The sequence below is a fragment of the Saccopteryx bilineata genome, chromosome 3, assembly GCF_036850765.1.
Source record: "Saccopteryx bilineata isolate mSacBil1 chromosome 3, mSacBil1_pri_phased_curated, whole genome shotgun sequence".
NCBI classification, from domain to species: Eukaryota; Metazoa; Chordata; class Mammalia; order Chiroptera; family Emballonuridae; genus Saccopteryx; species Saccopteryx bilineata.
Genome location: NC_089492.1, coordinates 131,786,625 through 131,800,309, shown reverse-complemented (window position 1 = coordinate 131,800,309; position 13,685 = coordinate 131,786,625). Strand labels below are relative to the sequence as shown.

The window sequence follows — 13,685 nt, the reverse complement described above, 5'->3', positions numbered from 1 at the left end:
TATACTTACCTTAGAGTCAGTGGCCAGAGGAGGACAGCGGTAGTCAACCCTTTTATACCTACCGCCCGCTTTTGTATCTCTGTTAGTAGTAAAATTTTCTAACTACCCACCAGTTCCACAGTAATGGTGATTTATAAAGTAGGGAAGTAACTTTACTTTATAAAATTTATAAATCAGAGTTACAGCAAGTTAAAGCATATAATAATAATTACTTACCAAGTACTTTATGTCGGATTTTCGCTAAGTTTGGCAGAATAAATCTTTATAAAACAACTTAACTATAGTTAAATCTATCATTTTATTTATACTTTGGTTGCTCCGCTACCACCCACCATGAAAGCTGAAATGCCCACTAGTGGGTGGTAGGGACCAGGTTGACCAGCACTGCCGTAGGTAGTAGTTCCAAGTAGCAATCAGACACCTGGGTCCTTCTGCCTTTCTGCACCCCCACATGTGACTTCTACTCTCAGGTCACTTCATGGTCCAAAGTGACTGCTGGGGTTTCCGTCATTACATCCAAATTCTAAGCAACAGAGAGGACCAGGGAGAAAGAAAGGTAGAAAGGTACTTTCCCTCTTGGAATTCTTACACAAGCTTCCTCTTGCATCTCTTTGGTGAGAACTTACCTAACTTGCATTAAGGTTCTGTAACCAAGGAAGAAGGAAAGAACAGAGGCTGTAGTGGGCCCCATCAGGCTCTGCTCAACAGTGATTGGGTGTCATACCCCAGAGGATGATGAATTGGAGAGCTGATATAAAAGACATCATGCTCGGAAGGGGATTGGGGGAAACACTGCTTTCCCAGAGGAAGAATGAATGGTCACTGACCTATTGAATACTCAGGTGTAAATGGTTGTAACTGGTGAGTCTTGATTGCAAAGACATCTTGAGGCTACTAGAAATTGAATCATTACTATTCCAGATGTTTTAATAGGACCCTCCATCCCTTTCCTAGTCCCCAACCTATCTCTAATCTCACATCATCGCCAACCCTTCCTTAAAGATGAGCCTGAGAGAGGGGATATGTTGAAGGGGGAAAGGCTTGGGGATGGAGAAGTAATTTTCTGCGTATTCCTTGATATCAGAAACTATCTCTACATGTTGACTCCACCACATTAAAAAAAAAAAAGTCATATCAAATCTGTTGGACCAAACTTTTGTGTTTCATTTTAGGTGCCAGGCTCAGTGACGAGCATCAGTAAGATTCCAGGAGCTACATGAAATACAAATTATCGATATCATTTTAAGACAGCAGCTCTGGAATTGGCCCATATCTATCCTTGTCAGTTAGCCAGTCACCCAGGGAACTTGCAACCACTCAGAGTAAATAGTCAAAATAAATAAATCAAAAGAAAAAAACGAAAGAAAGAGAATGTTGGGAGTGGAGGCCTCGAAGCCAGTTTGTAGTCATGAAGCAGAAACAAAGGCATTAAAGTTGTTCATACCAATGTCTCCAATCTGTTTGTGATCCGTGTTGCCCAGGTGCAGAAAGGCCTCAGCACACAGTGGGAGGAGGGCTCGTAGCCCACCCAGATCACCGTAAAGCTGGGCATAAATTGTGATCTTTTCTGCTCGTAGTTACTATTATAAGTAAAATCCCATTTTAATGAATTCTTTCAGCCCTCAAAATTGCTTTTTGGTAATAGCCATTGGTACTAATGAGCTTGTTGCTAGAAATCGCTTTCCCGACCGTCTAAACCTGGGCATGAGGAGGAAGTACTGGTGTGTCTCTGTAGTGAACAACCCCTGCCAAGGCTGGGTCCCACTCACTCCTCACTGATGCTTCCCTGTGACCCTGTGACCGAAGGGTGGGGTCAATGCTGTGTAGACACAGAGGGCCTGCCCTCTTCCCCCTTCACCTAAAATGTTCGGATGGCCACATCTGGTAGAGAAGAGCAGATGATAGAGTCCTTGGGCATCAAGCTGGGTTTGTACTGGAGGATAACATTCATTTTCTCCCATCTGTATCAGCTCTTCCCTTCTATTTTCTGATATAGGCAGTTGACAGTTTTTCAATCTTATATAAAGTCTTACACAAAAGCAGCTTCAAGACAGGGCAACTCCTTCCTCTCAACCTTAATTCTTCCCTTAGCTCTTCCATATAGAAATTTCAGAGCCACCACTGGCTTTAAGCACAACTTGGCCTTAAACTTGACTTTGATTATTTATGCCACCTCTCTGGGCTTTGGTGTCTTCATGCGTCTAGTAAAGGGACTAGACTGACCACCCTCTAATTCTCTCCCCCATCCTAACCAGTCTGCATAGTCACTGAGGTCCCACATGCCATCAGCATGTCAGGACCACAGACATATGCACTCAATCCCTGGTCAAGTTGCTTTTAGTACAGTGAGTTACCCTTGACCTAACAACTTTTCCTAAGGGGCTATATAAATTGGTAGTTAGGACATCCTCATCTGTTGATATTTCTGCCTACATCAAGGGTGGGCACCTAGATAGTTGGCCAGCCAGTCCGCAATGCCAGCATCCACCCCAATCATCTAAAGCTCCAAATGTGGAATAACACACCCTGATAAGTTGCCTCTCTTTCTGTCATTTCTGTGCCTGAATGCCCCTAACAAGGCCTCATATAACAATTACAAGTCAGTAACTTTTGTCTTATTTGATCTTCAAATAATCACATGAGATGGAAAAATTGCAGTGCCTGTTATGAATTTGACCACTTCTGGTGGGATGTTGGGGACTTTGAGAGGTCCTGTAAGAGGACAGGGATCAGGGGAGGGATTGGCCTCACCAGAACTGGGAGAAGCAGCCCAACTCCACTCTCAGGGCTGGGACCTGCAGCAAAACTTGTGCCCAGACCTTACAGAACACAGCAGGAAATGCTTACTCTGAGAAAACCCGGACTTGGAGAGAAGATGATTTGCCAAAAGCCCACACCAGTTGCTGGCAGAAAAAGAAAAAGACTAGATAGGCTCAGTTCCTTCAGCCTCGTTGTCAGAGGAGGTCTTGCGTTTGTTGTCGCACTTCTCCAGGAGGCACAAGCCCCGCGTGTCCTTTGCTGTGGGCTGTTGTAGGAACGGAGAAGAGAGGGCCACACCCTCCGCCGCACATCTCCCGGAGCAACCACCACACAGGGCAGGACGGGAGGCCAGAGAGAGGGCTGCACAGAGTACTCTGGAAGCTTGGGGAGGCGGGCCTGTGCCCTGGTAGATGCCCTGTCAGGGCCCCTCTCCACACAGCCCCAGGCACCCCAGCACCTGCCCTCCACATGTGCTTCCTTCCTGCTTGGGGAGGTGCTTCTCTGCTGTGCACCCCCAGTGACACAGCGTGCCTGCTTGGTCCTCTGACAGTACCCCACAAGTTGCTGATGTCACAGCAGTTCTCTGGCAAGCCTCTAATGCCATTCTCAGAAATGAGATTTATAAAAAACAAACAAACAAACAAACAAAAAACGCCTTGAATGAGGATGCTAAATGGAGAGGGAGTCATGGAAGAGGCAGGAGAGAATAAATCAGGCTCCTCCTTCACAGAAGCTGGTCTCAGGGTGCCCCTGCAGGGAGGCATTCATTCCAGCTAACCCTAGAGGGGGTCCGAAGTGTAGATGGTCAAATGTTATTACCCTTTTACCAGCCTGAAGCACCATATTTTAGCAATTGACATTCTTAAATGTCTCAGTGGAATTCACACATCGGGACTTGGGGATGAAAAGTACTGCTCTAATTTAGTTTTTCCCATAAAGTACTATTTAAGTCATAAATTGAGAACTTCCGTCCTTGACAACAGCTATTAAGCTGACGCCACTGCCTCGTTGGCTTTTGCTGTTTGAGTATCTTTGGGCGCCTGGCCCTGGATCCGACCAGTTGTGCTGACAGTTTAAACAGTATAGTCATCTGGTGCCTGGGGTGCCTGGGTTTAAGGTAGGCACTGAGCTTCTGAGAAGACTCCTCTGCAGAGGCGGATTTAAGGGCGGGCACACCAGGCATGCACCCTGGGCTCCGACTTCTGAAGGGCCCCGCAAAACCCCAACTTTATACTTTTTTTAATGACAAGTTTGGTTTCATATGTGCAATTTTAACATTAATGGTACATAATATTTTTTATTTATTTAAAGCTATGGTTAACATGTATTTTTATTTTCCCTGTCTCTCTTTTTTTTTTTTTTTAAGGGTTTAATATTTTCTTCTGCTCCCCAGTCTCAGCCGACTTTAATTCGCCTTTGCTCCTCTGGCCATGAGCATCACAAAGATGCCAGGGAAGACTGACTGTGTGTCCTGTGCCCATTGTGCACCAGACGCTGTCTGTTGCCTCCTCATGTGTTATCTAAGTTAGCTGTTGCTACGCAGTGAATAGTCCTTCTCTACAAAGAAAAGACCGAGACTCTGAGAAATCACTTCAACAGAGATCAAATAGCTGAAAAAGGAAAAAGTACAAGGAGAAGAGGGAAAGAAGTGTGTGCAGGGCCAGAGCTCCATGGAAGGAAAAGGTCCTAACTCAGACAGGAGGGGCTCCAGAGCCAGAGTGGCAGATGGAGGCAGTCCCACGTGGCAGGACTGGCCACGTGGTGGTCTGTAAACACAAGCCTTGGGAGTGTTTACTTTCTGAGAAGTATGTTTCCCTCTCTTGAACTCTTGCTCTGTCTGGCAGCCCTGGTCTCAGCATTCTTCATTTGTTCCCTTGGAGCAGGGGTCGGGAACCTTTTTGGCTGAGAAAGCCATGAACGCCACATATTTTAAAATGTAATTCTGTGAGAGCCATACAACAACCCATGTATGTTACGCATTATCCAATAAAAATTTGATGTTGTCCTGGAGGACAGCTGTGATTGGCTCGAGCCACCCGCAACCATGAACATGAGCGGTAGAAAATGAATGGATTGTAATACATGAGAATGTTTTATATTTTTAACATTATTATTTTTTTTATTAAAGATTTGTCTGCGAGCCAGATGCAGCCATCAAAAGAGCCACGTCTGGCTCGCGAGCCATAGGTTCCCAACCCCTGCCTTAGAGGCTAACATTCTCTCTGGGGACTTTCACCAGCAGAGGCCCCAAGATTCACTCAACACTCAACCCTTATTTTCCCAACAAAAAGTGGAGGGAGCAAACTCAGAGGCCAACACCTGCTTGCTTAATGGAGGGAGCCATTAAACCAATTAGCAGTCATAGCTAAGGGCTATGTTGTGCCTGGGCAGGTGTCATGGGGATTCAAAAGAATAGAAGATGCAGTTCTTGCTCCTTCCTGATAAGCATCTAAAAATGTTGGAGGTGATTATAAACAAGCCATTTCTTCTCAGGTCACCAGACTTTTGTATGTGACATACCACTATCCATGGATGCACATGCCAACTCATCCTTCAAGGTCAAATTCAAATATTACCTCCACTGAGAAACTTTCCTTCCCTATTTGCCCAGGCCTCCTGTCTGCTCCAGGCTTCCCACACACAGTAACCCTGCTGAAGCATGTAGCACATTGTGTTCATTATCATGGAAGAGTGTGCCTCCCCCATGAGACAGACTATTCCTTCAAAACATGAATATATTGAGCTCTGGCCTGATACATAGAAGGGGATCAAATAATGCTTATTGAATGAATTAATTTAAAAAGCAATGCCCAAAAAAAAGCATAACTATATAGGCTTGTACATGCAAAGAAAGAAAGGTTGCACCCATTGTTTCCAGTGGGTATGAATTTAGGTTTGCCATGGTTAAAAGCAAAGGTAAGGGGGAGTGCAAAACAAACCAAAAAAGCAATGCAGAGACTCTAAAGCCAGACTGTCAAGTTCACACCCAGCCCCACCATATGGTGGATGAGTTCATTTCTCTGAACTTCAATTTTCTTGTCTGGAAAATGGGGATCATAATAGTAGCCTAACTGAAGGGTTGATGAAAGATAAAATAAGTTAATAAACACAGAAATCATACAGAATGAAGCCAGGCACTTCCCAAGTGCTCAATATGTTAGCAATGATTTTCTCTTGGGGAATATAGGTAGGAGAGAGCCTTTCTGTTTACCTCCTCCTGTGTTGTTTGAATTTTTATTCCAAATTAGACAATAAAAAGAAAAAAGAAAAATAAGATGGCAGAACTTTTGCTTCCAGCAAAATAGCAGACCAGATATCCTAATTGATGCTCTTGAAATTAACTAAAACATTCTGGGTGAGCTACCACACTCACACAAGATAAATGAATTATTTGTAAGAAAGTGAAAAATACTCAGGTATAAAATTTAGATGGAGGCAAGATTTCTAAGTAATGGGCAGAGTAGTGAAGCTAGTTTTTGTCTTGAGGGCATTTGATTTGACTGACTCACAAGGTACAGGGACAGGACACAAGCCTAGCACTTGCCCAATATTGGCTGTCTAAAATGATACCTTTTTTTTTTTTTTACAGTCAAAAAGCAAAAGTATATACCTTCAGTGTAAAAAAAATAGAAATAAATGCCTATTCTGCAATGGACTGCAAGGAAAATTGCTCATCTCCAGCTTTGGTGCTGAGTCAACAGAAAAAAGAAATTTTTTTTAACTCTCTTGAAAGTCTGCAGCATAGGAGTCCTTACATAGGTATGCAAACCAGATTCCTATCAGTTGACTAGTCTAAAAAATCCTCACCCTTAAATCTAGATCATAGTGGTCCTAGCCTAGAAGTGATCCCAGGTTCTTAGCAGAAACTATTGAAGATCTTCTCTGAAGGAACCCACCCTCAACCCAGGCATCAGTGAATTCTCACTGATAAAGTTCCAAGGAAAATAAGAAGAATGAAGTTAAAAGGAAACAGATGATAATATATATTATAAAACTATGTATGGTGCCAAGTGGGTACTTGAAATATCAAGGTTAACTCTTTGTAAAATATATAATTATCTAACCACAAAGCTGTATACCTGAAACAAATGTAAACTACTATTGAATGTAAACTGTAATTGAAAGAAAGGGAAACATGAAATGAGAACCTGCAGAAGCAGACCCAGAGGGACTTCAGCTATTACAGTTAATAGAGACACAGAATATAAACTATGTTGGTTATGTAAAAAAAAATTTTTTTTAAAGAAATTTGAAAATGTGAGAAGCAAGTGACAAATAAAAAATATCCAATTATGTTGAAAAATAAAACTATAAAAATTATAAGAGTTAAAATTAAGTCAATGGACCGGTCTAGTGGTAAATAAGGAATGCTAAAGAAAGAATCAGTGAACTAGAAGATTGATCCTAAAAATTATCCAGAATGCAGCACAAAAACATCCATTTAAGAATCAAAGCTAAGCTGTTTAAATTTATAAATAAGTTGTCTCCATGTTTTGTTTTAATTTTTATCAAATTTAGATACTACAAAATTGTAGTCCTACTTATATGAGCTCATTCTGATACAGAATATAAACCATTTGCTAAAAAAAATCTATCAAATGATTCCTAAAAGCAATTTAAGAATTTCAAAATTAAATTGTGTATACCATAAAGCTTTCATTGTTTACATTGTACATTCTTCTCTTGCTTTTATAAGGACAAATTTCAAAGATTTTGTTTGTTTGCCAGATTTGTATTCAAAAACTGTCATTTTATAAAAGCTTCAGAAGCTAAAATTTTGGGGCATCCATTGAAAAAAACTTTTCATTGAAGCTTTTCAACTAATTTTAATAAGATCCATCCAAAACTTAGAGTAGTTATGAAAAGTTCAGCACTGTTACTTAGTTGAATTTATAAAAAATTTTTGTCAAAGGTTCAGACACTTCTAATATTTCATTTTGTATTTATCATAAAAAATTTAGTTTAGTTATTACACCTACAAAATTTTTTGTAAATTTCAACAACTACAATGTCTATGTAAATTGATAAAATATCACAGCTTGTTTGGACCCTGGGCAAATTGTACATGTCACAACTTCTTACAAGCACATTTCTGTTTCACAGGTTTCTTAATTCAGTAAGGACATTATTTTTACCACATTATATTCATATTAGTACCAATACAAATCAATTTATCTTCACAATTGAAGTCTAAAATGAGTTTATGATAACATTCACAACAATGTTGGTTGGTTCACCTTCCAAAAACTTGAATCCATCAATTGGAATAAAAAAAGAATTGAACTATTATTGGAATTAACTGATTTTCTATTTAAAAACTCTTATGACACTGGTGTAAAATTAGAATTATTTAGCTATTTGCCAAGTTCTTCTTCTGCTAACCAAGCCAACATATTAAAAGCTATCAATGGAACTTTTGTCCATGCACAAGAAAAATTGGAACTGAAAAAGAATGATCTTAATATAGACCAGTTGTTTAATCTAACAAAAAGCCATGCTTCCCAGAATGATGGCCAACACACCATTTGCAGTGCATATGTTAAATCAACATCTTTGGGCCCAGTCTTAAAATAACTACTAACATTTGGGGTAGATGTTTCTGCTTCTTCGGCAAAACTGTCTTCTGGTTTGCACGTGTTCAGTTCTAACAATTGGGCCCCCATAGAAGGTAAATGTCTAAAATCCCTGTCTGCAGGTTACATGTTCATCATTAACTTTCATGAAAAGTAGAATTCTAGTCCTTAAATTTTTATTAAACATACACTTTTGTTTATTTATAACTTATTTCTGTCAAAAGATTTTTTAACTAAGAAAGCACTATCAATCAATAAATAAATACTTATAGATTTGTACTATACTTCTATATAATATATAGGACATAGTATATATTATATAACTATGTATTATATAATATATAGAACATAGTATATATTATATATCATATAATATGTAATTATATAGTATATACTTTTATATAGTAAAAAAGGGCAAAATCACTGTAACAAGGGTGCCCAAATTATTCTACACTCTCTAGAACAAGATCACTCAACCTCCATCTTGCTCATGTTAGTGATTATTTTCTGGGCTTCCCGCCAATCCTACTACCCATGGTCTGGTGATCTGGGGCATTACAAGGCTTCAGGCAGAGAGCACAGCATAAATAACTGGTAATCAGATTATTGACATGGCCAGCATCATCCAACCATTGTCCCACCACTACCTGAGTCTGAGCACATCTCATTTATCAGTGCCTGTCTGCCTGGCGTACTTGACTGGGAGATAGTACCAGGGCCAGATTTAGAGTAAAGCAAGTGAGACACTCATCTGGGGTACAAAATTTCAGACAGCACAGAAAAATTTAGCAACCAAGACAAATAATACTTTATAATACAATATTTTAAAGTATCGAAATTAGTTCAAAAGTCTATGTTGAGAAAAATTTTAAACTTTTCAATAAAAATATGATCCAATGCTGTACTCACACACCCCTGACAGTGAGTGTCTCACTCACCTCACCCCAACCCCAGTCTGTGAATCCTGCCTTTACAGAGTGAACAAAGGAGACCGTGAGACAGGAGAGGCTGCCAAAATCTGAAACCCCCACCCACCTCACTTTTCTGTTCCAGGTGCTCTGCTTTAAGTTTTCTGCTATTGATGCCCATCTGCTTCTCTACCCCTCTCCCTCTCACTCCTCTTCCCCCCACCCCTGTCCTGCAGCCATGGCTCTATTGGAAGGAATTGGCCCCAGGTGCTGAGAATGGCTCCATGGCCTCCAGTTCAGGCACTAAGAGCTCAGTTGCTAAGCAATGGAACAAGCCCCAGATGGGCAGGGCATCACCCCCTAGTGGGTTTGCCGGGTGGATCCCAGTCAGGGCACATGTGGGACTCTTTTTCTGCCTCCCCTCCTCTCACAGATTAAAAAAAGAGTTTTCTGCTATTGAGATTAAAGGTCAGGCCTATGGTCATCTGAAAGCAGGCCTGTCACTGAGGAAGTGGGTAGCAGATAATCAGGGAAACCTATCCACCTGTGTGTGACCATGCATCTAGCCTCCTAGCCCTGATGAAATGGGCATTTCAGTCCTATAAGAAATGAACGTTTGATAATGTTCAAACAAACTTCAAAACTGGTCAGCAGAAAAATGTTAATTACTTAGTATCAAGGCCACATTGTATGGAAAAATAAAAATTCCTATCTCAGTTTATGGCCAACTACATTTTCCTACCTAGCTGACCAGAGAGGGTCATTTAATACTCTAGTGACAGCAAGGCCACAAAGCACAGTGCTGACAATGCCCTAAATGTGAACTTCCTCTCATTATTAAGTTGCACTAAAAACATAAAGTTCAATTAATTCAATTATTTTGTCCCCCCTTGTTAGTAATTAAAATCTCAAAGTTACATCCAAACTCTCTTCTCTCTTTGCTTTTAACTCTTTCACTGGAGCTCATCAGCACTTCCCAAGTCAAAATGCTACAAACCTGAGTCTCCCATGTGTCAGTACACTTTGGGTTTTAGTTCCAAATGCCAAAAATGGGAATGTCACCAGGAACTGGAATTTGACAGTGGCATCATCTTGTGGTCCATTTAGAACCAGGGGACAGTTATTGTTGAGTGTATCTGTCCCATACATACCAAAACAGGTTCAGGACTGGAGTCTCAAATGCAAGTACAAGGACCCTTTACAGGAAGAAAACAATGGTTAGTGGTGTGTCACACTAGTTAGTGGCTTTAGTCAGTACTCGGCAAGAGCTGTCAAGTTGCGGAGGAAAAGGTGTGTTCCTTCTCTGATCTTCCATCACTCTGTGGACTGGTTGTCATTTCTCCTCTCAGAAAAGACACACACACCACACTGTTCTACTTTTTCACCCCAGCTACCCACATGCCCAGTCCAACCACCAAAGGATAGGATTTATATTGTGAATTGTAGACTTCCCATGATCAGCTGACTGATACTCCTGGTGCTGCTTCTTCCCTATGGTAACCAGCTGTCACGTGAATCTGGCCCACCTCTGCTGATGGAAACACTCAGGTTTAACAATGCTTGAAGGGCTTTCCACATCTAAGATTCATTTGATGGCAAATCTGTCACTTGAACCATTTTTTTTGTTTGTTTGTTAAGTGAGGGGGGGCAGAGAGAAGGATTCCTGCATGAACCCCCACTGGGACCACTCACAAGCCCCTCTCTGGAGTGTTGCTCCATTGCTTGGCAACTGAGCTATTTTTAGTGCATGAGGGGGAGGCTAAGGAACCATCCTTGGGGAGGGGGAGAAAGAGAGAGTAGGGGGAGTGGGAAGAGTGGAGATACAGATTGTTGCTTCTCTTGTATGCCCTGACCAGGAATCAAACCTGGGAAATCCACACACCAAGCCAACATTCTACCACTAAGCCAACTGGCCAGGGCCCACTTGAACCATTTTTAATCATTCCTAGATGATGTTTAGAAAGACTACAAGCTTTTCCTTGATAATGGTCACTATGACTGAATCATAGACTTTTCTTATAATATACCTTAGCTGACCAAAAAAAAGGCAGATCTTTAGGCCCTTGATACAGTTTTCTGTGTTAAAGGCTGAGTCATCAGGGTTCAAGGTGTTTTTTAGGTACTATACCTCAGTATAAGTCCAGTGAGATTTCATGAAGGCATACCACCTGAGTTAACCATGCCTCTCTATAAAATACAGGACATTCTGATTTCTATCACCACAAATTAGATTTCCCTTTCTAGTACTTTCTGTAAAAAGAATGATGAATGTATATCATGTTTTGTCTGGCTTTTCCACTTAGCATAATGCTCTTTGATATTTGTCCTTTTGTGTGTGGATAGTAGTGCATTCTGTTTACTTGTAGTGGTATGCCATTGAATGAATGTATCATATTATTTTTATCCATTTGCCTATTGGTAAACCTTTAGATTGTTTCCAGGTCTTGGAAATTGTCAATAAAACAGCTGTGAACAGTCCTGACTGGAGACTCTATATCTGAATCATCTTTAAATCACACAGGTTCTTCTTTGATCACGTTTGGGGCAGGACAGCTTAGACAAGAGTTGGCACCATCCCTCCTTCAGTTCATTCTAATTGTCACAGGCTCTTGGTTCCATCTGTCTCTGCATCCATTTCTTAAGGTCTTATTGACTGTTCCCTTGATGTCAGCTGGCACTTTCTTAGTTTTTAGTTTTTATTAAATTTGTTGGGGTGACATTGGTTAATAAAATATATATGTTTTAAGTGTACAATTCTCTCATACATAATCTGTACATTGCATTGTGCATTCACCAAATATTCCTTTTTTACTTTCCTCCACCTACCCACACCCCTATCCCTCCTGCAATTTCCACACTTTTTAAAGTCCACTGATAATGCAGAAACCAAAAACTCAAGCCTTTTAGAATTGTGGATAACATGGCAGTGAGCACTTCAAGGGCTCTGCCATTACCAAGAATGCTTGGTAGTGCTTGAATGTTGGGTCATCTCTGTTGGCTGCTCAAGGGCCCTTTTGGTTATAGTTTTGTGAACTTGAGCTTTGCTGAATAGACAAAGTTGTTGGTCAGGTGATCTGGCCAAATAAGTTGCCTAGATTTAGGAAATTAAAGAAATGGCTTGATCCCTCCTCTGTCTCAATTCTGTTCCTCAGTTCACATTGTTCATTGGATTCCTCAAATGAGTGAGATCAAAGGGACCAGAGGAAAAGAGGACAGAGGGAAAGGAAATAATAGGATGGGATAAACCTGAAGGGAAGGGGGAGGGCACTATGGGGAGGGGGGCAAAGGAGATGTTGAGGGGAATATGGGGAAGGGGGATGCATTCCAGGCAACACTAGAATCTATGTAAACACAATAAATTAAAAATAAAAAAATATTAAAAGAGAAAAAAAGAAATGTCTTGGAAGAAAACCTCAACTGATGCAATGTTAGTGATCTCAGGTAAAAGGACTGTGTGGTCCCTGAGATGGAAAGCAGTGGAAAATGGGAGGGAAGGACAGAGCACTGTCTTACTCAGAGGAAGAACCAGACGGTGATACTAGAAAGACTGAATTCGGCACAGTTCCCAACATACTGGCCAATGCAGAATTTAATCAACTACTACTTATTGAGAATTTAATTAAAGATTTAATGTCAAGAGATAGGAAATTCTGATGACTCAGGTCCAGAAAGGTCACTCCTGTAGGAAAACACTGAGCAATTATTGTCACACATGTTCAGACTGGAAGGCATAAAATTATGATACATATATATTTCTCTTGCTGCATTTATTTTCATTCAATAGCATTTATGGAGGCCAATGCTGTGTGCCAAGAAATTTGCATATTTATTTATTTATTTTATTGAGCTTTTATTGAGTATTACCTACATCTTAGGCTGAAGGAGGCCACGGACACTGATATAAGTAAATCATAGTAACTGTAAACCTCAAAGTATCTGTGGGAGATGAAGAAAAATGAGAATGATAGATATATAAATAGAGTGAAGTATGTTGGAACAAAGGCACAAGGTTTGAGATCTTCAAAGCAGTAAGGGCATGGCACCTAATACAGCCACAAGGACACAGTGTCTGGGCCAAGCCATGAAAATAAGTAGGAGCCACCAGGAGGAGATAGAGGAGGAAAAACATCCTGCATTGAGGGACCACTGTACTCAGACAAGGGGCGAGACTCTGAGTGCTGACTGGTGGCTGACCACCTTACTGACTGTGTGGGCTATGAGATTCATCCATCCATGGGCTTCAGTCTTAGAGTCCTTGTGTGTCAAAGGTAATGAGTGTTCTGAAGAGAACGTCATGTTCTCCTATGGTTCTAATTCCTCCTGCTTGTCACTTCCCATAAATTAGACCAGGGGTCAGCAAACTATACCCCAGAGAGCCAAGTCCCACCCACCAACTATTTTTGAAAATGAAATTTTGTTGGCACATGGTCATGCCCAATAGTGG

General features: G+C 40.8%; 1 protein-coding gene across 1 annotated transcript in view; it reads left to right on the top strand.

Moving 5' to 3' along the window:
- TACR1 (tachykinin receptor 1) overlaps positions 1-13,685 on the top strand; it is a 154,501-nt gene that overhangs the window by 69,265 nt on the left and 71,551 nt on the right. The gene's annotated exons all lie outside the window — the stretch shown is intronic.